Below are 27,975 nucleotides of genomic sequence, written 5' to 3' on the forward strand. Positions count from 1 at the left end.
TGACTAAGAAAAATGTATAAATAAATAAAGAAAAACAAACAAATAAATAAATCTATTAATTTAATTTTTGCTGAAGCGGAGTAATCAGAGTAAGTTTCTACGCTCATTCAAAAGATATATTATTCGAAATAAGACTTGTGCGCGAGTGTCCACAGTTAAATCCGTGTCCTTTCAACACAAAGATCTAAAAGTCATCTTTTATTGCTAAGGCAAGTTTCCTTACACTTTCATAAGAAATGAGCTGCTTTGATGTAAATAATGAACAAGAGAATAAATTCCGTTATTTCAAATCAAGTGCACCCTCTTTCTAAGCAGGGGGCACATCTCTCCCCCGAATATAACAGACGTCTCTTGAGTATGCAATCTAACGCAGTGTTATCAAAGAAAGCGACAAGTCCACTTTAAAAGCATTCGTATTTTATCAATTTCGTGGCCGTACGCATTCTTAAAGATGAAGACACCTTAGGACACCTAAGTGTTTCTATTTTTATCCTATAGGACGGGGAGGTTTCCAGAAACGAAGCGATATTTGTCTGTTGATAGGCACAATATTCCGGTGTGAGAGAGGTGGAGATGCCCCTCGGCACATCACAAAAAGCCGTTAACCTCATTTGACTTCTGGGTCGATTTCGATCTCCAGGTCTTATATGAGCCTTTCACAAGCTGCCGAGAGTTCTTGCCTCTCGACTCCTTTATGACGCACACTATTGATCTCGACAAAAATGGAGTCTGCAATTGGCATGTAAAGCACACATTTTGCGATCTCATCTACCGAACTACACAAGCGTGCGAAAAGATCACGTTCAAGGAAGCTGTTGAGTCACTCACCCTCTCTCTCTCTCTCTCTCTCTCTCTTTCATTCTTTTGTTCATGTTTTGCAAGCGATAATAGAAAGCACTTCTTCGAACTTGGTCCGTGACCAAGTCTCCTGTCTGAAGAACGATAATTGAGTGATTCGTCTAACAGAAGAAAATAGAACTCAACTTTCTCTGACATCATCTAATATCAACTTCATAAACTACCCTTCCTACTCTATAACGGTTTGGAGCTGATGACAGCAAGATATTTCTAAAAATTCCATTTCCGTTTGCTTAAATATACAATATGAATTCCCACGAATAGAGGAATAATAGAATATTTATGAAATTAAATTCGGAGTTAACATGCGACATATCAGAATAATAAATTGCTGCGTAAACATATCGACTAAGATTCCTCAAAGTATTGAAATTTACTGCTGTGAAATGGAAAAAAAAATAATCGTAATATTTGACAATTTTCCTAATCTCAATAAAATTAAATAAATAGCCAAACTTACGTGTGTATTAGGCAAAGCAACAATGGGAATTTAGCAAACGATCATGACGTTGCACAGCTCGTGACATGATAATCAAATGAAATAAATTACGTAAAATGATAATAATGCCATCTCCCGGCAAGTAATCTTTGCATTTATTTTGAATAAAAAAAAAATAATAATAATAATTGTGGAAATAGATTATGTTGATAAGTTAAAGCTATTTGCATCAAATTAAATTTAGATGCTTCTCGAATTATATAAATCGCTTTATGTTTTCTTGATGAAAGTGCTGAATTTTCAGTTTTTACACTTTATTAGACGCAAAAAAATTACCGCATTATCTGTAGTGCGTTATAAAAAAAAAAAAAAAAAAAAAAAAAAAAAAAAAAAAACAGAATTACAAACAAAAACGACAGAAGCTACCAAACTCGGCCGTTTGAAGTTTAATTTAGAAACATAAATTTGTCATTAGGTTTGCTAATGGCAGTGGATATGAGGAATGGTATTAAAAAAGATGAAAAGAATTTCAGTCACGATTTATTAGTAGTTTATTGTTTCTTGATTTCCTTTTAGGCTTTCAATGATAAAAACTGATTATTAGATGTTCTTTTCAAATTATGCAAATAAATTGCCTTAAAATAAATTACAAAACGAACGTAATGAAAATAAACAAATTACAAAGATACAAGTACAAACAATCCAAACTGTTGGTTTGCTGATTGTAACGAATATTTCTCAATGCAAATAAAAATGAAATTGAATCGAGAATTCTAACATTAAACAAGTAAACAATACAATTCAAATTAAATTAAATGAAATCAAGTATTTTTATTATTATGGGAGACACTTGAAATAATGTCATTCTGGTCTATTGATTAAACCCAAAATTTCCGAACTAGACAAATATCTCGTGTAGGAATGTGTAACACAACTACTGAAAATGCATTGAAGTTTTCCACGAAGTAGGTCAACTGTGGTTAGCTATGGTCCATCTTTCGGCAAAAATCTATTTTTGCAACAAAAACTTACAACATTGGGAAAAACAAAAATTAATACAGAATCTCGAGGTTTCAGCACAACTGCATTTGTTCATAAGTTTCGAAGTCGGCAGGGCGAATACAAGATGAAACCAAAGCTTGAAATCTCACCCATCCGTGACTTCACTGGGGGGGGGGGGCAAGGACTGGTGCGGAATCTTTATTTCGATCAATATAAGTCCAAATGTTCCTTTTACCACACACACACACACACACACACGCACAGAGGGGGTATATTGATTGGAGGTGATGTCGATTTCCGGTTTGCGGTGAACTTGCAAAGAGGGATAGAATAAAAGATTTTCTATACAGGTCACTTTTTAGCACTTAACGATATAAATGGGCGAGAGACCTGTCGACATTAAATTCCCATTAAAGGTGATCCGAGAAATATGGCTCTGTGGTTAAGCAGAAAAAGCCTTTATCCCCCGGAAGCAGTAGAAAGAATATATTTCCGCTTTTATGGTCAGAACAAGCTAAGTGCATCACTTGAACGCTTAAAGAAAGAAATAATCCTTTATTCCGACACTGACGGAAGGTCATTTATTAACTCTGTACAAGAGCAGTAGTCAAATGATAATGTAGGTTAGCCACTATTGTCGGAAAATCTGCAGTGAGTAGCTATTTAAAAAATATTTCTCTAACAAAAAGGGCATTGTTTTATATTTATGGTGAATAAAAACATGTTTGTAATCATTGTTTATAATTCAAAGAATGTTTTCGATGGTTTAAACACTTCCCGTTCTAAATTATAGTAGTTTTCAGTTCATGATTAGGCAGTTCTTGGTAATTTGGAAAGTTATGCTAATCACACCGGACTTATCCATCCCCCCCCCCCCTTTCTAGTAGCTTTAAATATTATTCGTTATAATCCCATGTCATATCTTTCTAAGTAAATTATGTATTCCTTCCTTTCTTTGTGTCCATAACTTGTGTATTGTATGCGACATCTTTTACTTAGCGCGCCTGTGTGTGCGTGTATTGTACCTCACATTTTACTTAATCGAAGTGTGTCTATGTGTGCGCGCGCATTCTCCATTTTCCAAGTTCTTTTTCCCGGGTGCAACGAGATATTTTCCCTAAAAGAAGAGATGAAAATTACTAACCAAATGATGGATAGTTAATTACTGTGACTTTCTTCTAAAACGTATCGTAAACTGATCTAGATAATGGGTGGTTATGATCATAATTACGCATTGATTATCCAGCTGAAGAGAAGAGTTCCCCCTATTTCCTCTGTCACTTCCCTCCCCCCACTCTCCAACCAGGCTAAGGATCATGTTCTGTGGTAAATATTCTTAGAGAGACTAAGCTTCCTTGATATACTTGCATGAAAACAATACAAGACGAAACAGCGTAGAAACGCGGTGTGCGGGTAGTAGCATAATGTAATCGAGATCTCTTCAAGATTCTATAGAACATGGTTTAATTCGAAACTGGTAAAATTGAATTTTGACCCATTATATTAAGATCAAAACTGAGGAATTAAAGCTAATTTTTATCCCCCTACATAGAGAATATAAAATGAGTTATTGTCTCGTTGAGAGTAATACTAACGAGTTAAAATTAATAATATTTTAATAATATTTATTTAAAATGATAACAATCATATTTATTATCATTAAAGTATCGATGTATATATATGCGATAAAGTTAAAAAAAGGCATTGTTGTCCCATTACATTTCTAACAAGACTGACCAGTTGAAATGATTTGTTATCCAATTGCATTTCGAATGAAACTGACGAGTTGAAATTAATTGTTGTCCCGTTACATTTATTAGAAGATTAACGAACTAAATTCCGCTCTGCCATTTATCAAAATGGATGCCAAAATAGTAACGATGTATCAGCATCCATTTCACTATTTGGAGCGTAAAAAATCCCAACTCCAATCGAAGTCTTATAAACCGCTAAAAAAGTAAACGAACCAAGAGATAATAATAATAATAGCACGAGAGAGTAGCAAAATACTGACTTCGTTAAACAGTTACAGTCTCGTGCAACGCATTCGAAATGAACATTTTATTGTTGATTTTTTTAGCAAGAGTAGCAGCGGGATTTTTAATTTCCTTTTGCTGATTACCATTTACACCTCGACTGTAAGAGGGGATAAGGTAAAATGAGAACGCACCAATGTAGATGTGGTGGTGGTAAAAGATGCGCGAGAAGTAATAGAAATGTAAATGCGCTCATTAAAAAGACGAGGCTTCCGTTCCCAAATCGGATTAGAGTGCTTTAATCAAAGGGTACGAAATAAATTAAACCGTTTGCTCACTAAGAAAAACATCAGAAACACAAAACTCGATTTTGGAATCCTCGTGCTTAAAAAACATTGTCTCAACACCGCATCACAATAATTCCAATCGACTTATAACGAATGCAAAATCCTCATCCGTTCAACGCGCTTTTGTCGTTCATAGTTTAATCTTTAAACTTTCCTGACCGCCCGGTTTATCGTCGCTTATTTAGAAAATTATACATCAAAGCAGGTTCTGTTAGTGCAGATTGTTCCAATTAAAATGGAGGTAAAATCGTTTCGAAAACTTCATTGTAGTTTTTTTTTTAAATCATTTAAAACTATCTTTTTGGTTATTTAAAATAATTCTTAATTGGACTTTCTTTTTTTATTTTTTTTTTTAATGGAAGTTCGGATCATCCACTCAGGAAAATTTGGGATCATCCATTTCTCTAAAGGTAAAATTTAAGTTTAACTAATTACTCTTGACAATGTCTTCCCACATGTATATAAAGGGAAATTAGGATTATAAATTGCACGAGCAAAGATTTTTGGCCTTACGCGATGGTAGTGGGATTTCGATGTCGAAATTAATTGTGAAGTAATCTCAACCTAAGATAATGACAAACCAGTTAGAAACTACCCACTAAAGTTGAAAACCATTACCACCGTCAGTGGGATAAGTTTTTTTTTTATTAATTTCATATTTTTGTTTTATGTATTTATTTTGTACATATTCCGGAAACGAATTCGAACCTACGTACTGTTGTTCAGAGATCGGGTACGCTAATCACTCGTGCAACCAGATCTACTGCATTGTCTAGCTATGTTTTGGAAAGAGTACAGAATGCGGTACATTTTATCAATTAATATTCATGTATTCTTTCTATAGTAGTGTAATTCACGATCGCTTACCATATTACACACACACACTAAGCCAATTTCTAAATGTTTAGATTTCGACATCATTTATAGACACAGTATCACGAGTATCACAGTTCCATATTTCTTTCTAGGTAATTCAGAGCTGCGTTTTATACCTAATCCAGATACGTAAAGGGGTGAGATTTTCTAACGTTAATTCGGTTTGCATTTATACACTGCTATCCTATCTAAAATTGCATCCAAATTAAATACGCGAATATCACGAAATATTGTTTATCCACACTCATTTGCAATAATTACATCCATTGCAATGAACATCCAAAATCCTCCGATTGCATTAGTTTTGATATCAAAAATTAAGTTCTCTGAAAGCATCCGTCATTACTGGGAGACCTCCAGAAGCTGATACAAGAATTGTTGCATCCTGAGATCGCTTGTGCTTCACATTATTACACACACACACACACACACACTTACGCAGTATTTAACGCCAAAATGCTGGTTGTCATTTAGGATGGTGTAAAGTAATTTATGAAATTAATGAAACTTAATTAATGAAACTAATTAAGTTAATTCGATATTTTATGTTGTTTTCAACCTAATAATAATAACAACTATAATTAAAAACTGAAAACAACTCCAAAGAAATCAGCACGTAATCATGAACCCCCACCCCCCACCACACCTTTTAACTTCATTGTTTAAAAATTTTTAAAAAGAGTAAGTGTTAGGCAAGTAACAAAAATAATAAATTCAACTGGAGTCTCCATTTATTTTCATAATTACATAAGGAAATGTTTGTTTTATAAGTACTTTTAAAATCGTTTTGTGGTGTTCCTATTCCTAACAAATCAAGTAAGTCAGTTAGAATATTAAATGTGAATAAAGGAGTTCAGAGCTAGAACGAGTTACTATTCATTGTTACGTTTGCATCTGGTCTCTGATAGCTTTAAAACAATGATATTTCGTGCATTGTTTAGTTCAAGCAGACAATCAAAAATACAATTCCTATTATTTAGTTCATAATAATAATCCATCAAAGATTATCTTGTTCCAATTTCTTTTTTCTAATTGTAGATGTGATAGTTATTTCTTTTACCCCCAACATTTTAAGCACTGTCCCCTTCAGAGTAGTCCCCCCTCTACTGGCGATACACCTCCCGACGTTTCTTCCGTTGTTGGAATGCTTCTTGGAACGCACTTTCTGTGATCGCGCGGAGTTCTGTTGTCGCATTTTCCAGAATATCCTCTATGGTTTGAAAACGACGTCCTTTCAAAGTGGTTTTAAGTTTGGGAAACCAGAAAAGTCTGCTGGACTTAGCTCCAGCAGACTTTTCCAACATCCAAGTCTGGTTTTCCCAAATTTGTCCGAGAGACTCACTGCAAGGATGAGGACCAACTGTGCCACAGGGATACAATTTCTAGTTACATTATTATTGGAGCCACTTACCATCATGCACAGGGCCTTGCCACCTATGTACGTAGTATCCTACAAGATTCCCACCTCATTACAACCAACATTGTCAATGGCGTGCATCTGATAACAACCAAGATAGGGAATATAACCATTTCCAACGTGTACAAATCCCCAGTCCTCTTGTGGGCCCCGCAAGTTCTACCAGTGTACAACCACCCTGAGATGCATATAGACTTCAACAGCCACCACGCCAATGGAAATATGCTTCCAACATTGAATGCGGAGAGCCTTCGACTGAATGGGCAGAAATTCACAACATGAACCTAATTTTCGATCCGAAAGATTGATCTTCCTTCCAGTCAGCAGCTTGGAACACGGAGTACAACCCTGACCTCTGCTTCGTCACTCAAGACAACAATGGACGACAGTTACCTACATCGAGAAGAGTTCTCTCAAACTTTCCGCGAAGCCAACATAGACCAATTATATTAGAGGTAATCCTGCAGGTACTCCTTGTCAGATCCATCCAACATCCCCGCTGAAATTTCCAGAAATCCAACTGGGATATATTTGCTGCCTATCTTGACAAGTATGATCGTTGGATTCTCCAACAAGCAATAATTACAAGAGATTGGGGGGAGCTGTTTTAGCTGTAGGTAAGAAGACCTTACCAAAAGGTTTCCGCATGGGGTATATCCCTGGATGGGACGAAAATAGTAAAAAATTGTATCAAGAATACCTAGAGTGTGACGACCCTGACATTGCAGATGAACTCATTCAAAGCCTTGTCACCAACCGACAGAAAAAATGGACCGAGATGGTAGAAAGACTCGATTTTCAGCACTCCAGTAGAAAAGCATGGAGCCTTCTAAGAAAACTAGGTAGTGGCACCCTACTGTCTGAGAACAATCAGCTATTTCCTCCTAACCAATATGCATCACACATATTATCAGTACATCAAAATATACTGCCAAGGATAAACAACACACTCTTCAAATAAAAAGGGAACTTACGTATTTGAAGAATATCAGACCCTTTATATTCGCGACTTTTCACTTTTGAAGATATTCACACTGTGTTTTAATGGATATAAAACCAGGCGAGGCTCCAGGCTTCGATGGAATTCATCCTATATCCTGTTGAAGTCACGCCAGAAAGCTCGACAATGGTTGGCTTGCTTTTTCTCTGACATCCTCCAGGCTGGTAGACTTCAGAAAGCATTTCAGAGGACAAAAACTATCCCCATCTTAAAACTAGGAAACATCAACAGCAAACCAGAAAATTACCGGCCAATCGCCCTGCTTAGTGTATGTTATAAACTCCTAGAATGGCTCATCCTCAATAGAATTTCCCCTAAGATAATAGAACAAGTCCCAGTGAAACAGGCATCTGGCCTGACAGAACCTGATCACAGAAGCTGCTGTGATCGGGTTCTGTCACTCACCACACATATAGAGACAGGCTACCAACAATGCCTGAAAACAGATGTAGCTTTTGTAGACCTTAATGGAGCTTTTGATAGTCTGGAGGCAAGGCGCAATCTACAAGTTACTCCGTGCGGTTCCATGCAGAACGATAGCTAAACTAATTGAAAACATGGTAAGAAACTGCCTGTTCCAAGCGTTTATGGACGAGAACAAAAGTAAACAAAGAACACTGGATAATGGATTACCACTAGGGTCACTTCTGGCTCCCCTCCTTTTTAACTTATATAATCTTTAACTTATGCATCGCGGATTTGCTTACTACAGCCTCCAAGAAGTTTTGTTACGTTGATGATATTGTTCTAGCCAACTTTACTACAATGGAATATATACCAACAAATGGCCTTCCAGTCCTAGATGCATACTTCTGCAAATGGAGATTACGTCCGAATCCTAGCAAAACAGAAGTTTCATTCTTCTACGTGAACAATAACCAGGTTAACAAAGAACTGATGGTCTACTTCAACCACAAATTGCTACGCTTCAATAGATTCCCAAAATATCTGGGCATCACTTTTGATAGAAAGCTCTCCTTTAAACCACATCTCATTAACACAGCATCCAAGATAAAAACACGAAGCAATATACTGCAAAATCTGTGGAACAAAACTTGGGGTGTCTCAGCAGCAACGCTTTGCTCCACTGCTCTCTTGGTCTCGTTTACTTTGCAGCTGAATGCTACTCACCTCTATGGCTGAACAGCGGCCATGTGCTAAGCAACATCCCACCTCCACACCTCACGAGGCTCCAGGTCCGTTACCAGATCCAACTTTCTTCTACATGAATACAGCAAAATCATGGAAATCCAAGATCTCCGAATCCATGAAGACATCCTGCCCCTAGAAATAAATAGGCTAAAGCCAAGGCACCCTCCAATCATAACAGCGAAAAATCTTGCGGAGACAAGTTTTAGCATGAAGGAGAAGTGGAAAGAGTCCTGGTGTAACATTTCAACAGGGGATTTCCATGAATTAATGGACTCAACAGAGATGCTTTCGGGTTTTGACCTACCTCGGAAAACTTGGTCAACCCTTAATTGAATCCACATCAATCATGGCAGATGTGCAGACCATCTTTACAAATGAGACATGATTGCCTCATCCAAGTGCGACTGTGGATCACCCCGCCAGACAATTAGTCAAATTACAGTAGAATGTGCCCAACGTGCATGCAGTGGAAACCTTTCGGACTTCATTCACGCTACACCAAGCGCAGTTGATTGGATAATCAACCTAGACATACAGTTGTAGTCTACTCTTGGGTGTCTCCTTTATGACTGTTTTGTATCATGTTTAAGTATTTTGTCTATTTTACACTAAATGATTATATATATATTAAAGATTATTGTAAGGTAACTTTTCATGTGTGAGCCATACGCTAAATAAATTGGTCGAGGGGACCCTCCCCGTATGGTTGGTTAAGCAATGGAAATGTCTCTATAAAATCTATACCAAGTTTGTATCAAAATTTCATACTCCCCCATACACACCCGCGCGCGCTTTGTTCTTCAAACTCTTTCATTGTCATTTCGTCACTGATTCGACGAAAAGATTGTGCACGTGCTCACTTCAGCGGAGTAACTCGACGACTAATGCTCATAACAGAATGGGGGAAATGGAAGCTTGTTGTCAAAAGCTGCCGCTTGGTGTGTTGCCCCAGCGCGCTCTCTGTGTCGGTTGGCGCACTGTTTTAAAAGTTAAAAAAGTTTAAAAGAGGAAATATAATTCTTATAATTTAAAACTATTTTTCTTATACATCCTCGTTTTTCATATTTTAAATTTATGTTCTCAATTGAATAAATCCACATTTTTATTTTTTTTAAAAAGACATTTACAGTCAAACAGTTATATTTTCGAAAATTCTCAATTGAAGTTGAAAAAAAAAAAAAAATCTAATCCGTATTCTTAAATAAAATGAGTGTAATCGCTTGTCCTCCTTAAAATTTAAAATCATCTAAGATTAAAAAAATATTTAATTTTCCAAAAATAATTTATTATTTTTAAATATTTTATAGGAAAATATTCAAAATATTGAATAAGAGCGAATTGATTTTACTTTTACTATTCAGTTGTTTTCTGTCAGTCAGCACCATCCAGTCTTAGTCAGTATAGCAAAGTCATAAAGTCGCAATTATCTTCTTGAAGAGCGAAAAATCAATCAATACGAAAACCGAGGAGATTGATCTCCTTTAAAAAGCGGCATTTAGGGGGAAAATCACGCTTTATCAGAGTTATGGATTTTTCTTTTAAAAATGAACTTCTGTAATTGCAAACGTAGCCACAAACTACAAAATCAGATAAGAAAAGTCAGTCCGTGCTGTTTGAAATCAAATTCGCGTGCTGACTAAACTAAGCCTTCCACTTGCCCGAACACATCAAACAAGCGACAGGTAACTATGGCAACGGAGTGCTAATCCAGAGTAACGGACGCACGTTATGCATCTAGGAATGCGAACTTCCGCCTTAAATCCCTTAAAATGAAGAAAGGGAACGATATTCTTTCGGTCCAAACACGACTCATAAGCGGCAGTTTTTTGCTCACTTTGCACCTGCAGATGGAGAAAAAAAGAAATGCAATATGCGAAGTTTACACAAAGCCACGCGGAACACAAAACTCTGAATATTAAACATAAAATAAAGAATAATGTCGCTAAACATGTTTTTGTGTTTCATTCCTTTCAACTTCCAGCCGTAAACAGGATAAGAATGAAATAAGGAAGAGAACGATGAAATGTTTTCGCCGATGTTTAATAAACTCATCTTTGCTGGATGTAACCCAACAATGCAAACTTCAAATTGTTACACAATTTTATTATTAAAAAGTTTAAACAATGCTTCTGTTTTCCCAAGTTGCAGTGAAATGAAACAATCAATATTGTAAGAAAGTATGGAAATAGTTCGAAACTATTTGCCTATTTAATGGCAAAATACTTCGCATTGTTTTAACGGTTCAAAGAATTGCATTTAATACTATTTTCAAAACAACGAAAATTATTAAAAGTCTATAGATAATGATCATGGTATTCTGTGAACAATTCAACTGATTCTGATATGTTAATCAGTAAATAATATGCCTTAATATTTTAATTAAATATATTGGGAAAATATTTAAAGAAATTAGTTCATTTAACTGAGCATTTGTTAATGTAACAAATAAATTGCAAATGAATCGTTTTTGGAATCGACTTTCACTGAACAATATTCAGTTTCAACAATAGTGAGTTTTAAACAATGTAGATTTAGATGCATTTACTGTTTATCTTAACACTGTACTTTCATTACTACATATTTCTCTATTTTTAAAGCCATTGAAATAGGTTTGAGACGTGTCATGAAACCTGCTTATCATTTTGACCAAAATACATGATCTAAACAGATATCATGAATTTTGGGAAAATATCAATTTAGATGGTGTGCAGGATTATATAAATTATTTTTGAATGAAAGTAATATTTTATAACAATCACACTACTCTAGTGATGTTTAGTTTCCCTTGCGCGTGTGGTTTTGTCATATATTGGCCAGTCCGGTAGATCTATAGCTGTTCGTAGTAAGAAGAATAAAAATCTGTCTTTGTCGAACATGCTATCACCTCTACAGTTTTTTTAGAAATGGTTCTCATGGAAACCTGTTTAATTAAAGGCGAAAGATTAATACTTAGCCTTAATAGATATGATGGGTTCTGTTTATCTCCTCTTTCTCCTTAATGTTGTTACAATTTTTTAAATACCATTAGGAGTTTAGAAAAACCAGACCGTGCTATTCTATTAAAAATTCACGATATTTACTTTAACACTGCTTGCTTTTTCTGTTAAGTGCGTTTACTTTTTCAAGTAAGTTCATACTAAGGATGCCTCTTGATGCTTGTGCCTTTGTTGGTTATAATAATATTTATAAGAAGAATTTAATTTCTTACGTTAGTGATTTATGGTTTATTCTTTTTATAGTGATATTCAGCTGTACAGTCTAATACCGCGGGCGAACCAGAAGAGTAAAGTTATACCTAATAGCTTGTCACAGGGATGTAACTTCGTTTCTTTGAAACCTAATAAATACTCTGATAGGACGGTTAATCCTATCTATTCACTTAATTATGGATGTCATGGTAGTGTTCTTATGGCCAATTTGTATGTTTCGGGGAAAAGATAACCTGTGATTCCGGGAGGAAAAAATCCTTACACCCCTGTATGAGAGTGACTAACTCACCTTCATTTGAAAAGTCCTAAAAATCTTCTTTTTTTTTTTTTTTTTTACATTCTAGACGGAATTCGATCCCCAGAGTAGAACTTGTTTCATAGTCTCCAATGTCTGTATGTTATTTGTGTTCTTCTGGTCAGTTTTGTGGGATGAAAAACCATAAATCCTTTCAGAAAAAAAAACACTTTGACTTAAGTATGAGACAGGTGGACTCAACTTGATTGAAAAGCTCTAATGAAGGTTCTTCGCGTGTTTAGCCGACAATCGAATCTCGATCATTCCAGTGAACAGCATTTGAGTAACATACTGAGCTACTTCATTTCTGTGAACGTATCTTTGCACATATCTAACGCCATCCTTTCTCTAAAATCCACATTTGCAGTTCTAAGGACAAAAGCAGGGCTTGGGTAATTCTTATTATAAAAGAAATTGGTACATGGAAACGGAAATGTTCAAACCTAAACTGATGTCTATTGATATATAAGTTGAAATGGTTCGTTGTCCAGTAATGCAGATCCAGAAAACTCAGAACTCCCAATATCATATTTGATTCTGTCGTTTAGGAGGAGTATTGTTGGTCACACTGACAATAAAACAAACCGCAATAATACAGCTTTAAAAGACAACAAAGAGAAATGCAAAACTGGTAACATCAACAATGAATACACGATTTTGCCATTTTTCCATTTTTTTTTTAAATAAATGATGGTAATTATCATGGCGTTTACCAAGTTTAATAGTTTATGCTGTGTCCACAATCTCCATTTCCGTGATTCGTTGACCGCAACCGGAATAGACGTTCACATTAGTTGACCACCGTACGACAGTCCAGCACAGTTAGCAGATTACGGAGAAACTTCGAGTAAGACAGTAATGAGCAGTGTTTAAGTAATGGATGTGGGTGGGTTAGACAACTCCGCACTTCAAATCAACCTAGCAACCCTCCCCACGCGCATTTACACCTGAACGAAGTACGAGGATCCCAGCGAAGACACTCCGAACCTTGTCTGCCTACTAGCTGGGAGCATGGTGACTCGATGTGACGACAGACGATATCGCGAACACGCCCTTTCCTTGTCCGACTGCGTTCAGTCGCTCATGTACACGGTTGTCCCGGAGGCTTGACATGCAATGTGATGAGTGCGACCCTGACGGTAGTAGGAGGCCGAAGGCCCCGCAATAGCACCGGCCGTCACAACCTGCTGCCACGCGATGAAAAACGAGCCACGTGGTAGAGTAGCACACGTCGGCAAATATTGACCTCAACTTCTTGGAACTTTCGCCCACTTTTCTACGCGAGAGAGAGAGAGAGAGAGAGAGAGAGAGAGAGAGAGAGAGAGAGAGAGAGAGAGAGAGAGAAATGGGCAGCAAGTTTCGCCGCTGGGAACACACAGATAAGAATAAGCTACACGCAGAGAGATGGACCTGTCAACCTCTTCCGACTGCAATTTAACATTAGATATGTTTAAGGAAAGACGGTGTGGGAAGTACCACCCTCTTTTTTATTTTTAATATATTGTAATACTAAAAATGTAGAAAACGCATTAACAATTCTTTAAGATGCCTTGTTAATATTAAGAAAAATGCCATGAAGCGTATCATGTATTCATGTATGCTGTATTTTGTGTTATCCTTAATTGGTTCTTAGTGTTATCCTTAATTAAGACATGAAGTACTTTTGAAAACTCGAAATTGCTCTACCCGAAGGGGACTGGAGTACTTGAAGTACTAAAATATTTATCGTTCCTATCTGAGGTGCAAAATTCAGATATCTGAATATTTCATGAATTATTTTTGCTACTTCGTTCACAATCCTGATAATGAAAAATCTTATAAGTAAAATTTTAATCGGTTCATTTATTTAAATTTAGCAACAGGTCTTTTCCTGCAGTCCAGTTGAATATTTCGCGTGACATTTTCTTTATTTTTCATGACGCCTTAAAGAATTATGTTTTTGGCTGCATAAGAGGGTGGTCTGAAACGTTCTCGGCCTAACAATGAAAAAACGAATTTATAATTTCAAAATAATTTTTATTTTTCAACATAATCTATCTTAAGACTAACACATTCATTCCAGCGATGCTCCACCGCCCGTCCCTGTAGTGGTTCTCAGTAAGATCTACAAAACATCCCTCTACAGCTGCAATCACCTTTTGATTTGAAGAAAAACACGCTGACCAGCGAGGAAGAGTTTTAGTTTTGGGAGGAGATGGAAGTCAGAGGGAGCCAAATCTGGGGAATAAGGTGGATGTTCCTACAATTCATAGTGCATATCGCTTAATTTTCCCATTGTAAAAACTCCTTTGTGGACAGATGGATTGTCCACATGAAAGATGATTTTTTTCTTCTGAAAACCGAGTCTTTTCTGACGAATTTTTTCGTCTAGTCTGGTTAAAAGATCAGAATAATTTAAAACGGTTATTGTTTTACCGTTTTAAAGATAATTAATAAACGAAATGCCTTTAGCATCCCAAAACACCGATGCCATGACCATTCCTGCTGATGGAACCGACTTTGTCTTCTTTGGCGCTGAACAACCGGCTTCTGTCCACTATTTTCACTGCTGTTTGGATTCTGGTGTGTAATGGGGAATCCAAGTCTCATCCATAGTAATAAATCGACGCAGAAAATCAGTTTTGTTCTTGTTAAAACGCTCCACGCACTCTTCAGAGATTTTAATGCGAGTGAGTTTTTTGATCTGCTGTGAGCAAGCGCTGCACCCATCTTGCGCAAATCTCTTTCATTTGCAATCCTTCATACAAAATATATCCTACACGTTCTTTCGAAATGCTTATAGTTTCAGAAAATTCACACACTTTGACTAGCCGGTAATTTTTAACAAAATTATTCCAACTTTTTATATTGTTTCATGGGATTCTATTGTTTTGGAGACGCAATGCCGATATATTCATCCCTTAAACTTACAACAGTCCTTCTGCTCAGTATTGGCGGTTGAATTATTTAAAAGGCTTAAACGAACTGGAAAAGTTGTTATCGAAGTAAAAAGCAAGATCCTTATAAGATTCGCTGAATAGAAAACAAATAGTATTGAAGCATGCTACGGAAATGCGAATTCCGTTTCTAAATCAAATAATATTTAATATGTTGCAAGAGCTGTGCTAACTAAGCAAACAGATTCTCACAAACGTATTAAGGCAACAAATAATAGGTTTAGCTCGCAGCCAAACAATATTCGCATGTTCAACTAAATGTAAAATAGTTTCGTATTTCACAGAATGCAAACAATACGAACATGTCTTAGGTAAATATGCAGAATAATAAATGAGTTCGAACAGAATATTCGAAATACGAAGATGTTTTCAAATAAATAAATTAATTAAAAATGAAAACAGTAACTTTTGCACAAGAATATTTAAATGACTTATCTGCTGTGAACCTCTGGATCAGCAGAGACAACAAAAAAGTTACACACACACACACACGCACGCACGCACGCATAGTATGACGAAATATTAGTGATATCTCTTTACAACGTTTCATGTCGAGTCACTCAGGACCTTTATTTTTATTTTATTTTTTATTTTTCTGTTTTCTGGATTGGCTGAGCAAGCAATATACGTGATTTCTAAAGCCTCTTCTTTACGTACTATGGATGGAGGCACCGTTGCTATTTTCCCCTTGGACTGTGAACCGTGACAGTACATTGTTTTATGGAATTATTACCTGGCATTGCTGCAATATCTTCTGTCTTACGTTTACGCGTAGAATATCGCTTTTAATATTTAGGCTTTCGAAACCAGTGGTTAATCCTTATTCTATAGTCTCCTTTGTCTGTAAATTGCGTGTGTTTTCCTCGGCAGTTGAGGTACCCAGAAGAACCGGGAGAAAAACCTACCACTTACCGTATGAGACCAACTAACTCACCTTCAGTTGAAAAGTCCTTTGAAAGGTGTTCTTAGCGCCCTACACAGAATTCAAACCCACATCTTTACAACCAAAGGGCATCGTCGAAACCCATTGAGCTACGGAGAATCTATTTGTATAATATATAACGGGAAATGATTCAAAAAGATAAAATATAAATATTCTGATATTTCTCATAAAAATAAAACTACTGCAACACAAACAAAGCCCATTTTAAGTAGTTCTCAAAAAAACGTTTAAAAAAATCTTAAAATATTTTAAGATTTTTTTAAATCTTAAATTTTAAATTTTAAAATTTTTTAAATCTTAAATCTTTAAATGTCTTTTACGTGACAAAATATTTTGTCACGTAAAAGAAATTGTGGCATGGATCAGAAATAAAAAATACGGAAACAATCTTAAAATATAATTTAAAACGGACGACCTTTATACATCCTCGGTCAGTATTTTTCCCATTCGGTCGAAGCCACGGCATCTCTTAATTAACGACTTATTTCCCGTTAATTGTTTTCGTCCTTTCTTTGCTTTGTCTAAGCAAACGGAACGTTCTTCTACTGCATACCAGAAATGCTTTCTTTATGGATAAAAATTCGATTTGTAGAGACTAATTTCCTCTGATGAAGATTCTAATGCTTACCGATAGGGGTCGCGGAAGTTTCATCTACTACAAAAACAATTACCGAAAGCATTTATGGGGGGGAGGAGAGAAGGAAGACGCATTACGAGTAAATTGGTTAACATCCAAACAACAGTTGACGCTGTTTATACGGCGTTGTTTGGCTAGCTGCACTTTCTTTTCTAACCTCCAGATAAACGCAGTCTAAATACAACACTCAAGAAGGTAATCTCGTTACAAGAGATGTCATCAACTTAGGGGAGTTACGTGTACCCGACAGTTCGATCACTTTCGTGTGTGACCACCTTGAAAAATGCAGTGAATGACTTTGATTAAGCGAATAATTAAGTCTGAGTCAATTAAAGAAGTGATTCTTACAGCAAACAGAACGGAAAATTATCTAGAGTTTGTGTAAACTATTAAACTCCACAGTAGATTATTGGAAATACATTTTTTGCTATTCACAAAAGTTTTAAAACTTTGTTTGCTTTATACGTTTTTTTTTTAATTTATTTATTGAATAACACGTTCGTTCAAACCCTGCGTTGCAAGTAGATAGTTTTAGGATTTTCCGACAGATGGCAGCACTTGTAATAATATATTTATGTGCAGGTCAGCTCATCAACTGAGCAACGTAATTTAAAATTACTTTGGGAATGTGTGAGCTATCGACTCGTTCTATGGATTGCATTGCCTAAAACACATGAGTCTTGTGTTGTCATCTAGCTAATGCATGCAAATGGGAATCTTTTTATCGAATTTCTGCAAATAACTGAACCGTGTTTTAGGCCTTTTTTAAGATTCATTCTTTAGATGTACCTTCAAATCCCATCTGTAATTCATCTCAGTAGATTTCACTTTAATTTCACTAATGGACTGTCGTTCAGGTAAAGTTCAGAACCGTTGAAATAAAGAAAATGTTTTACGATACCTAACGAATCGCAAATGTTTACAGATGTACAGCGACGTTTAAACTTAGGGTAAATTTCGTTTTTGATTTGATTTAGTTGCAAAGGGCATTAAATAACTGATCCTGGTGCCAGAGTAGAGCTCATTTCACTTTTCTCAGACTCGCATCTAGCTGATGGAACTTTCTGATATTGGGAAAGGGCGAAACAGGTTACGCTACCAAGTCAAATGATCGATGAAGACACTTCGTAGACGGTATTGATTCAAAGACAGTTCATCGCAGTGGAAAAGAGATAATCCAAGCACTTCTAATCAGTTGTTCTAAATGATTTTTATGTGAAGTATTTTCAAAGAATCTACAAACTCTTAAATGAGATGAAAGTTTCATTGTGAGCTATTTATAAATGGAAGAGAAAATATTACCTAGAAATGTACTGAAACTACTACGTAGATTACGGGGTGATCGAAATTAAACTATCCTTGTTGAACTCCTTGTCGAATGTCATCCAGTGATCCTAATGCTGCGAAACTTTGCAGGAATACATGATACGTCATGCGGAAGCGATATCTGGAGTGAAAAAGTTCTAAAATCCACCACCAGGGGCGATGTATGCTGTACCAAATGTAGATGTAGTAATTTTTCTGTGTGTCTTCTATTATGGATTCACGAGCTGTACTGTTCAATGTGCCGCCCTTCCCGGTATTCCACAAACCATCCTTTGCACGGTCAGAAGCAGAATACTCGGGACTGATGTTGCTCACATGATGGGTTATCAGAATGATCCCGATAAACCCTGTCTTTGAATTCCCTGAGCCAGAATACACAGCGTTTCAGATCAGGTGAACGAGACGGTCATGCAATGGGAAAGGCACTGATCACTCTGGCTTCCGTCAAATGTTTTCAAAAACCTCATGTACGGATCGACCCATGTGGCTAGGGGCCTCCGCCTCCTGAACGAAAATAACCGACTCCATTCACATGCCCTGCTGTAGCTGTGACACAACAAATTTGTTCATCATTTCGCGGTAGCTCTCGGCAGTAAGTGAGCAGGTCACAGGACGTGACTGGCGAATGTCCTCAAAGAAGAATGGTCCAATGATAAACGAAATTGTAATCCCCCTACCAGACTGTAACTTTGTTCGAATGCACAGGAATTTGTGGGGTCGCATGCAAGTTTTGGATAACCCATACCGGAAATTGTAGTTATTCACAGTTCCTTTCAGGTGAAAGTGGGCCTCATTTCTCCACAAAATCCGCCACCGCCAAACAGCGTTCAACCCCACTCAAGGAAGGAATGTTAAAGCGAATGTCAGTCGACTTTCGAAGTCTTGCGAATTAAATTCCTAGAATTTACGCGCAGCTGTGTAATCCACGTGTCTTCATGCAGCAAGTGCACTGCAAGAACCAACGCTGTTATTCTTGGCCTGCTCCACAACAGCAGTAGCCATTTCATTCACTTGTGAACCGATTGGTTTGCGACCTCTGCCAAGTCTTATTCTCAAAGATCCGGTTTCTGTAAAACGACTAATCATTCGTAACAGAGCACCAACGAAATTCGTGAAGTCATCAACGGCATTGCAATCGTTTAGGTAGTGCAGTTTCACGAGCAAAGCTTTGAAGCAAGGTTAATGCCATCACTATGGACAGTATTAACAATCAGAACGAAGGGAAAAATCCCGTGTCCATCTTTTTAAACCTCCTGGCACATGCTGAGTTGGGTGATATTCATGAATTTGATGTTTACAACGTTCCTGGTCGTGCATTTTGAGACTACGTGTTTCTCATAACGCATGGTGTATTTCTGCAAAGTTTCGGACCATTTGGATCACTGCCTGATGATCCACAAGGCCTTAAACAGGGATACTTTAATTTTGATCACCGTGTATTTTACATCTGTCCAATCATATTGTCTTGTGAATAACTCGACAAAGAACAACTCACGAAACAAGATTTATTAATGTGATTATAGACAGACGAGAAAACAACAACGCACCATATCTGCAAATCAAATTGTGGCTCGTGTAAAAACAAAATTCTTTTTCTGTTTGAACGCATTGTGATTATAAAAAATAATAATAAAAAAACTTTGAAATGCGCGTGTGGTATTTAACTGCATTTATTCCTGTTTTTTGTTATAGGAAGGGAGATAAACGGATTGTTATCTGTCTACAAAAACTGGTGAATGTCGTTTTGTTAGCGGATTTCATTTATCCGCCCGCCTTCTATTTTTATTTTGATACGGTCGCGCAGACAGGAGAAGGACGGTGTGCCAGAGATAGAGAGGAAATGGAGGAGATATGTCAGCGTGTCACTACATTAATAACATTTTATCGATAAGGCAATGGACTGTTTTTCTCAGCGTGCTTCTTGCACGAACTGCAAACCAGACATATCAACAAACCTGTTGACGACGGTGGCGACATATTGAGAGACGAGTCATTCTTCTTGTTGCTCGTTTTCAGGAAAGATGGAAAATGTGCTCATTAAATCATCGATTTCCTTGCACAAGTTTGGAGCTCATAAAATGGCAAAAAGTGATGACTCATCGAAAACTTTTTTTTTCTCTAAATGTCATTCTCTTCAATCATCTACGTGTTGCTGACTGAGAGTTAACATTTTTCTTGCATCTTGTTTCCAGGCATTTCACATTTCAAGTTTCATTCATCTTTTCTTCGTCGATAAGCCTGCCTTTTACAGATGTTACTTAACATAAATGCATAGAAGTGAATACGTTTTTCTTAAAAATCACGGCAATGAATCAAGAAGAGAGAAACCTGTTGCTGATCGCTCACTTTTAAGCAGATGATAAAAAGAAAATAAATCAATAAAATTCTTCTTATAAATTGAATTTATTATCATTTTAAGAATCAGAATGTTGCATGTTGTTATAGAAAAGCTGGGATATGAGGTTTTGGCACCTTTCTTTCATTTTAATGACCAAGAAAATGAGAAAGAAAGTAATGAGATCCTGGACCACTGTGAGATGGACGTCCATTGAATTCAACCGACCCTCCAGTTCATCCCGCAGATGTTTAATATTTGCATGTTGGTTCTGGTGATGTGGAGTTTGCACGTTGCGGTCCTGCAATAGAAATCCGTGTTGTGCGCTTCGATAATGTATGTTTTTGTGCGGATGTGTGCTAAAGTTCATCCCGCAGATACTCAATGGGTGTTGAGATTTGGGCTCTGTGGTGACCAGACAAGTGCGGTTCATTCCCACAAACCGCGTAGGTCCATCAGCAGACTTATAACCTTTGAATTGCGTTGCTGAAAGAGACAATGGTTAGTACATAGAAACGCCACAAAAGAGGAAGCATTGCATTGTCAAGAATGTGCGGTACCTCTCGGAGTTCAATGTCTGTGGCACCACAAACAGAGGTCCGAGGCCAAACCAAGAAAACCAGAATCACATCATTACACCACCACCTCCTAATTTCATAGCTGGAGTTACGCCCTCCGAAGAGACGTTCAGCGAGCATCCACCACACCCACATTTATGCATCTGCTAGGAACAAGGTGTAGTGTTTCGCTGCTCCATAGCACAGCTTTCAAAGCTTCCACGTATCACTGTACACGTTCTTTGCACCACTGAAGGCGACGCAGCTTGTTGGTTCAGTGGAGCTTGCATATACTGCGATCCTGCTATAGAAACCCATGTTGTACTATCGGTTCTGAATGTTTTTGTGCAGATTCGTGTTTCAGTTCTGCAACATGATATCCTATCACAACGCCCCTTTCTAACTTCGTCAGTTCCCTTTTCTCAGCCATTCCTCCTCAATTCAGTTGCACTGACTTGGGAGCATCATATTCCTCCAATTTATACCCACTACAAACACGTTATCGTTACATAGCAGGATGCACCTTGCCCATTGGGGTGTTCGTTGACTTCTTTCAAGTAGTGTAAATACAGTCCGTAGATGGAGCGATACATGGAAGGAGAGCATAAAATTGATAGAGATGGAAAGAAAATTTCGGATGTGTTATGGAAGTGTAGGGAAAGGGTGAGAGTAGTGATGTGCAAAATCCCAATTTATCTTCTGCAATTTTATACATACCGAACGCGAACGTGTCAGGATAGCAACCAAAATGATGTAATCATCCGAGACAGAAAATGCATGGCTTGCTTCAAAGTTATGGCTGCAATTGAGTGATTATTGCAATCAGGCCGACCATCAGAAGGCGACGCTGTGTAAATCACTAAGCCTAATAAAGATGAGCGTGTACCCTGACGATCACTACAAATGAGAGAAGTGGATGCGGACTTAATTAAGGGCAAATATATCAAATTTACGAACCGATGGTACACCTCTTTATCAAAGTGCTTTTTTCTTCCTTTCCTTGTCCAAAGTTGTCTACCCAAATTTATTAATCAGTTTTAAGGGAGAGAAAATGAATCCCACTGAAAATCAACTACCGCACGGAAAATTAGTAGAATTCTAAATGATTTAATTAGTACACGCTGTATTTGCTTAATGAGGGTGTCATTTACTATTCCCACAGCTATTATCCGTCTCTAACATGGTGTAACGTGATTTGATCACCTAATCGCTTCACATAATAATATATTATCTTTCTGAACCTACACTTCAAAACGTTTAACATAGCTATGTATCCTTAATATTCGCGGACTTTAAGCTTAACCTTTTGTCATTAGTTTTGTGTGGAGTGAGCTTAGCTCTTTAACCATCGTATGATGGCCTCATCTAACGTACACTGGAGGTTAGAAGGAGTGGGAATGGAAGATTTTATAAAGAGCGTTAATCATTCCAAGTGCGAAAATTACCGCACACAGAAAGAGTCGAGTGCGCTGTAGGCCACTATAAGCACACGTAAAATGCTGCCGGCAGCACTTATCTGGAAGCAGCGTCGTATTTCTCCGGAAGGTGTTATTATACAAAACAGCTGCGCACAACGTATGCCTCGCGATTTTCTTCCTTCAGAATATCTCCCTTGACGTCGCCTGCATGTGCCAGGAGCTCGTGATTTACGTTTGCGTAGGTTTGTGGCATGCCAGACATTCGCAGCACGAATCAGTCCCGTGGAACATTAAATATTCGCGTAATCTCCGGCAGCAGTCCCACGGGCCCGAGGCTGACATTCCAGAGAAAGTCGCCAATGTTGGCGGAACATAACTTACACTATAAAACGCCCGCGTTCGTGCCTTCGCTGACACCGCCACACATCACGGCCACAAGTTTCGGATGAGAACGTCGGCATTCCATTAGGACAGCTAAGAGTCACGCCAAGGTCTGCTTTTTAACTCAGCCTCCGTGAGAAAGAATGTCCTTCTTGGTTTTCTTTCCTGGACAGCTCCACTCCGTGACGCCGACTCAGCCTCCTCCTCCTCCTCCTTACTAATTCCGGGGCTACCGCGAGGATTTTAATTCAATTTGGGTATTTCTACTCCAACGAGTTTGAATTCCGGTGTTGCGCTCGTGGTTTAGGGGGAAAGAGAAATTATTTTAACCACCCCAACGATACAAGCGAACGCGACAAACATGTTAATGTTATTTGGTGGCCTTTTGCTGCTGAGGGAATTCGTTTCTGTTTGATCGAAATGAATTCCTTCGCCAGTCTTGTTTCGTCAATAGCTTTGGATTTGCTAATTTTGTCAATGCTTATAATCAAGTGTACAATGTTTAAATTAACTGCTTAGAATTCAAACGAAGCAAATAAGTTCGTTTCCCCTAGCAATATTACGTGATCTCATACTGAAGTCTTGTAACCCAGCCAAATCCAATGCCGATGGTCATATTCTCATAAGAGATCGCAGGATAAATTTCAGAAGTTTAAGTTTCTTTCTATACTTGGCTATAAAATAGATCTTTAATATCCTGTAGTTGAATGTATTACTATATCAGTTTTCTTGAGATTTTCGATTAGTAAATTGACTTTCTTGACAGTAATATATTATCATTTAACCTTCACTAACTGACTTTATTCTTTTTTTAGAGCTGTTGAACATAACTGGAATTATTTTAGAATAAATAAATTTCATTTTTGACCCTTATATTCAAATAAGTGAAAAGTAATTGTGTTTTAAATTCAATTCAATATATATTTATTTTAAATTAGCTAAATTTCAGCTAAATTTAAACAAACTTCAGGCTTTCAGCTAGATCAGTATATTCTTTGCGTAAACTACAGCAAAGGGATATTTGAAAGAAATATTTCAAGAAAGCATTATCTTTCATATTGTTCGGTATTATCTCAATATAATAATAATAATAATTTTCAATTTTTTTTAAATTAATTAATTTTTTTTATTGTTCTTTCAAATCTTTACATATGTACAATGATCATCTATTCAGTATATTATTTTACAAGGTTCAGCACTTTGTGCTACATGTAATGAGATATAGATAGTAATGATGATAAAATAGTTTTTTTTTTAAATAACAATCACAGTAATAATTTACAATTATATTGTTCAGAGTTACATAAGTTGTATAATATTACATGTTGTGGTTTACTATTTTTTTTTTTTTCAAGTTTGAAAAGGTGTGATTATACAACAGTATTTACACATATGCAATCTGAATATTATGTGTCCTTATTTTCACAAACATACGGTGTAAACTCATGATTTACATTTTTTTTTATTACTTTGCATACATTTGTTAGGTATTACATACATTACTTACATTTGTTTACATATGATACTTACATTACATATATTGGTTTACATGTGACACATCTTGGATGAGAACTCATTTTTTTTGCTTTCATCCTCGAAGCTTTTATGTAAGCTTATCTGAGGATGACACCAGTTGGTTATTATTTATTGTTTTTTTTTTGCTGTGTTGGGAAGCTACGAAATCTATGATTGAGAGATTCGCGCACGCACGCACGCACACGCACGCACACACACACACACACACACACACACACACACACACACACACACACACACACACACACACACACACACACACACACACACACACACACACACACACAATAACTTGGAATATTGATGCGTCGCTGAAGTGGAATCCTGAACGAATATATTGTGTTTCATTAAGTTTATATGGTATTTTGGGTGTTTCTTGTTCATAGAATGTCCTCAGAGCTCTTTTGAAGTTTGTAAGGTTTCTGTATTCAAAAGGTAATTTGTTTATCATGTCTGGGATGTAGAAGTTTCGTGTGGCTTTTTCGTAGTGATTATCGTATTTATATGTGATATAATTAGTTGTCCGAGGTGTTGTTATGCGATATGTGTTTCTGACTGTCCTGTAGTTGGCATCGAAATAATGTTTTAGCAAAGCTGCATAGTGACATTAATGTTTTGCTGTCATTATTTTGTGTTCTGACATTGCAGTGTATATAAAGTCGTTATTGTCTCTTTGTTCCCAAAATATTAGTTTTATCATTTTGTGCTGTAACGACATTAATCTATTTAGTTTGTAGAGTGCACCGAAAGCATACGTTGTTATAGCGCATCTTAGTATATTTTGGCGTAGTGCTTTGTATATTAGTGTTTTTAGGCGTGTGGGAACTGTCTTTTAGCCTGTAGAATTTGCCACTTATTGTTCGGAGTTTGTTGTGTAGATGCTTTATGTGGCTATTCCAGTTCATATCTGCATCGAAGTAAATTCCAAGGTATCGAAAACCACTTCAATCTGAGTGATTGTAGTGGTTTTCGCTGTTCTGTGTATTTTTATGTTGGAGAGTAGATGTTGGATGGTTATATATTTGTTATCGACTGGTCGAGTCAGTGGATTTCTGAATATCATTAATTTTGTCTTATCTGAGTTTAGGTGTATGGAGTTTTTCGTGAGCCAGTCTATGATCAGATTTATGTCATGTTGTATATTTGTTTGGGCTATGTTTGTGTTATTATGGATGGATATTATCGCTGTATCGTCTGCGTATTGGGATATCTTAACTTTGAGAGGTAGCTGATTAATATCGTGCGTGTAAATGTTGAATAGAGTTGGGGAGAGCACAGCTCCGTGTGGCACTCCACAGGTTACTGGTAGCTCTCTACTTCGGTTGAAGTACAGAGCTGCCAGTAACGACCCCATTCGTGTCGTTATGCTTTCTATTTTCGAGGTAGTTTGTAAACTACCTACGCACAGGCCCGTCTATTCCAACGTGCCTCAGCTTTTCTAACAAGGTTTGATGTGTGAGTGTATCAAGTGCTTTAGTTAGATCAATAAAGACCAAAAATTAAAAATTACTATGGGTCTGTAATTGCTGATTAAATTTCTTTTTCCATGTTTGTATATGGGTGTGATTATGGCGGTCTTTAGCATACTTGGTATCTGTCCTGTTTTAAATATTTTGTTTATTAATTTTAGTAGGATAGGACCTAAGATAGTTGCAAGTTTCTTGATATCCTTAGGTCTTATACCATCAATTCCTGGGCCTTTATTTGGTTTGATTTGATGTATTTCAGAGAGAAGTTCTGCTTCATTCATCGTTGGGAACCATAATGTCTGTTTTGATTGTAGTCCAAGTGGAGGATCACGTTTTGTGATTGGGGGAATATTTCTGTGCAGTTCTTGGATGGAGTCTGCAAAGTATTGGTTAAAGTCATTTGCTAGTTGTTGGATAGGTTTTGTGTCTTTCATAAAGCTGTGTTTTATGGTTTCGGAGGAGGTGGTGTTGAGAACACAATCTAGCATCTCACTGATCAGATGCCAGGTTTGCTTCATGTTGTTTTGTGAAGAGGTTATTTTTCTGTGTAGTAGCTTCTTCTCTGTAGTAGCTTCTTATTGCATTTGTGATTTGTGTTGTAAGGCGATTCCTTGTTATCTTATATTCAGTTTTTAAAGCTGTGTTATTTGGATATCGCTTTAATTCTCTCCATAAAGTGACCTTTCTGTGTATTTCTAGGATTAAGTTTTGTGTTATCCAAGGATTTTGGGTTAGGTTTGAGAGAATTCTGACTTTCTTTGCTGCTTTCTTATATATTTCCTCCAGTGTGAGTTTAATGTTGTTATATAAGATATCTGCTGAATTTGATGCCATGTGTTCCCAGTTGGTTTTTCTTATTTCGTGGTTGACTACTTCTTCGTCTATTATTGTTTTGTGTTGCTTTTCTTTTGTGGGGCGTTGCTTGCATGGATATTGTCTTAGTGTGCAGGTTTAGAGCCATGAGGTAATGATCTGCTACTTTGCACTTTATGACTGATGCAGTGTAACTGTTTGGTGGTGCTCGGACGTTTATGTAATCTAGGCAGGAAGCAGTTATAATATTTCCGAATATTTCTTCCATAGTATATGATGGTATTCTTGGTATTAGATTATACATGGATAGCGTGTCTAGGTATTGCGCAGTGTTGTTCTGGTTTTCGTTTGCAATATTTATGTTTATGTCGCCAATTATCATTAGGTATTCGGTTGAGCATATTTCTTGGCTTGAAAGCCAGCAATTGAGTTCGTGCAAGAATTTTATCATGTTTAGGTTTGGTGGCCTGTAAATAGCATTTAGTGTTATGGGATGCTGTCTATTGGCGGTATTAGTGATTTCGAGGCAAAGGGTTTCAGAATGCTCAAATTGATAGGCAGTTTCTTTTGCTATTAATTTATGCTCGATAAATATTAATATTCCACCCCTCTTTTTGTTTGGCGGCATGATCTATGTTGTTGGAAGCCTGGAATTTGGAAAGCAGTCGCTTCGTCATTAGTTATGGATACTTCTGTTAGAATCAATACAGTATATCAATAATATCAGTGTAATTCCTCAGATAAGCCTGTAACAATAACCAATGTTTTCGGATGCTTCCGATGTTAATATGCGATTGAGAGACCTCTCGCTTGTACTGTGTGTGTTGTTTCCATGCATCAAGCGATTCGAAAGTACAATTACTGATGTATTATGGTGTGATTACATCTATCTGATGGTTCATATTCATTTTTGTTGTATTGAGATCTTCTTATTGAACTAAGTTGGAGTCTTTTGTTTTACTCTGGCAACCTATCTATATCTTCCAAGCTTTTTATTTGTATAGAATTTGAAGTCTGTGACTTTCTCAAGAGTATCTTGCCGTCTTTGATCCA

Source organism: Typopeltis vanoorti, chromosome 15 (assembly GCF_054136105.1).
Source record: "Typopeltis vanoorti isolate ZY-2024b chromosome 15, IOZ_Tvanoo_1.0, whole genome shotgun sequence".
Lineage (NCBI taxonomy): Eukaryota > Metazoa > Arthropoda > Arachnida > Uropygi > Thelyphonidae > Typopeltis > Typopeltis vanoorti.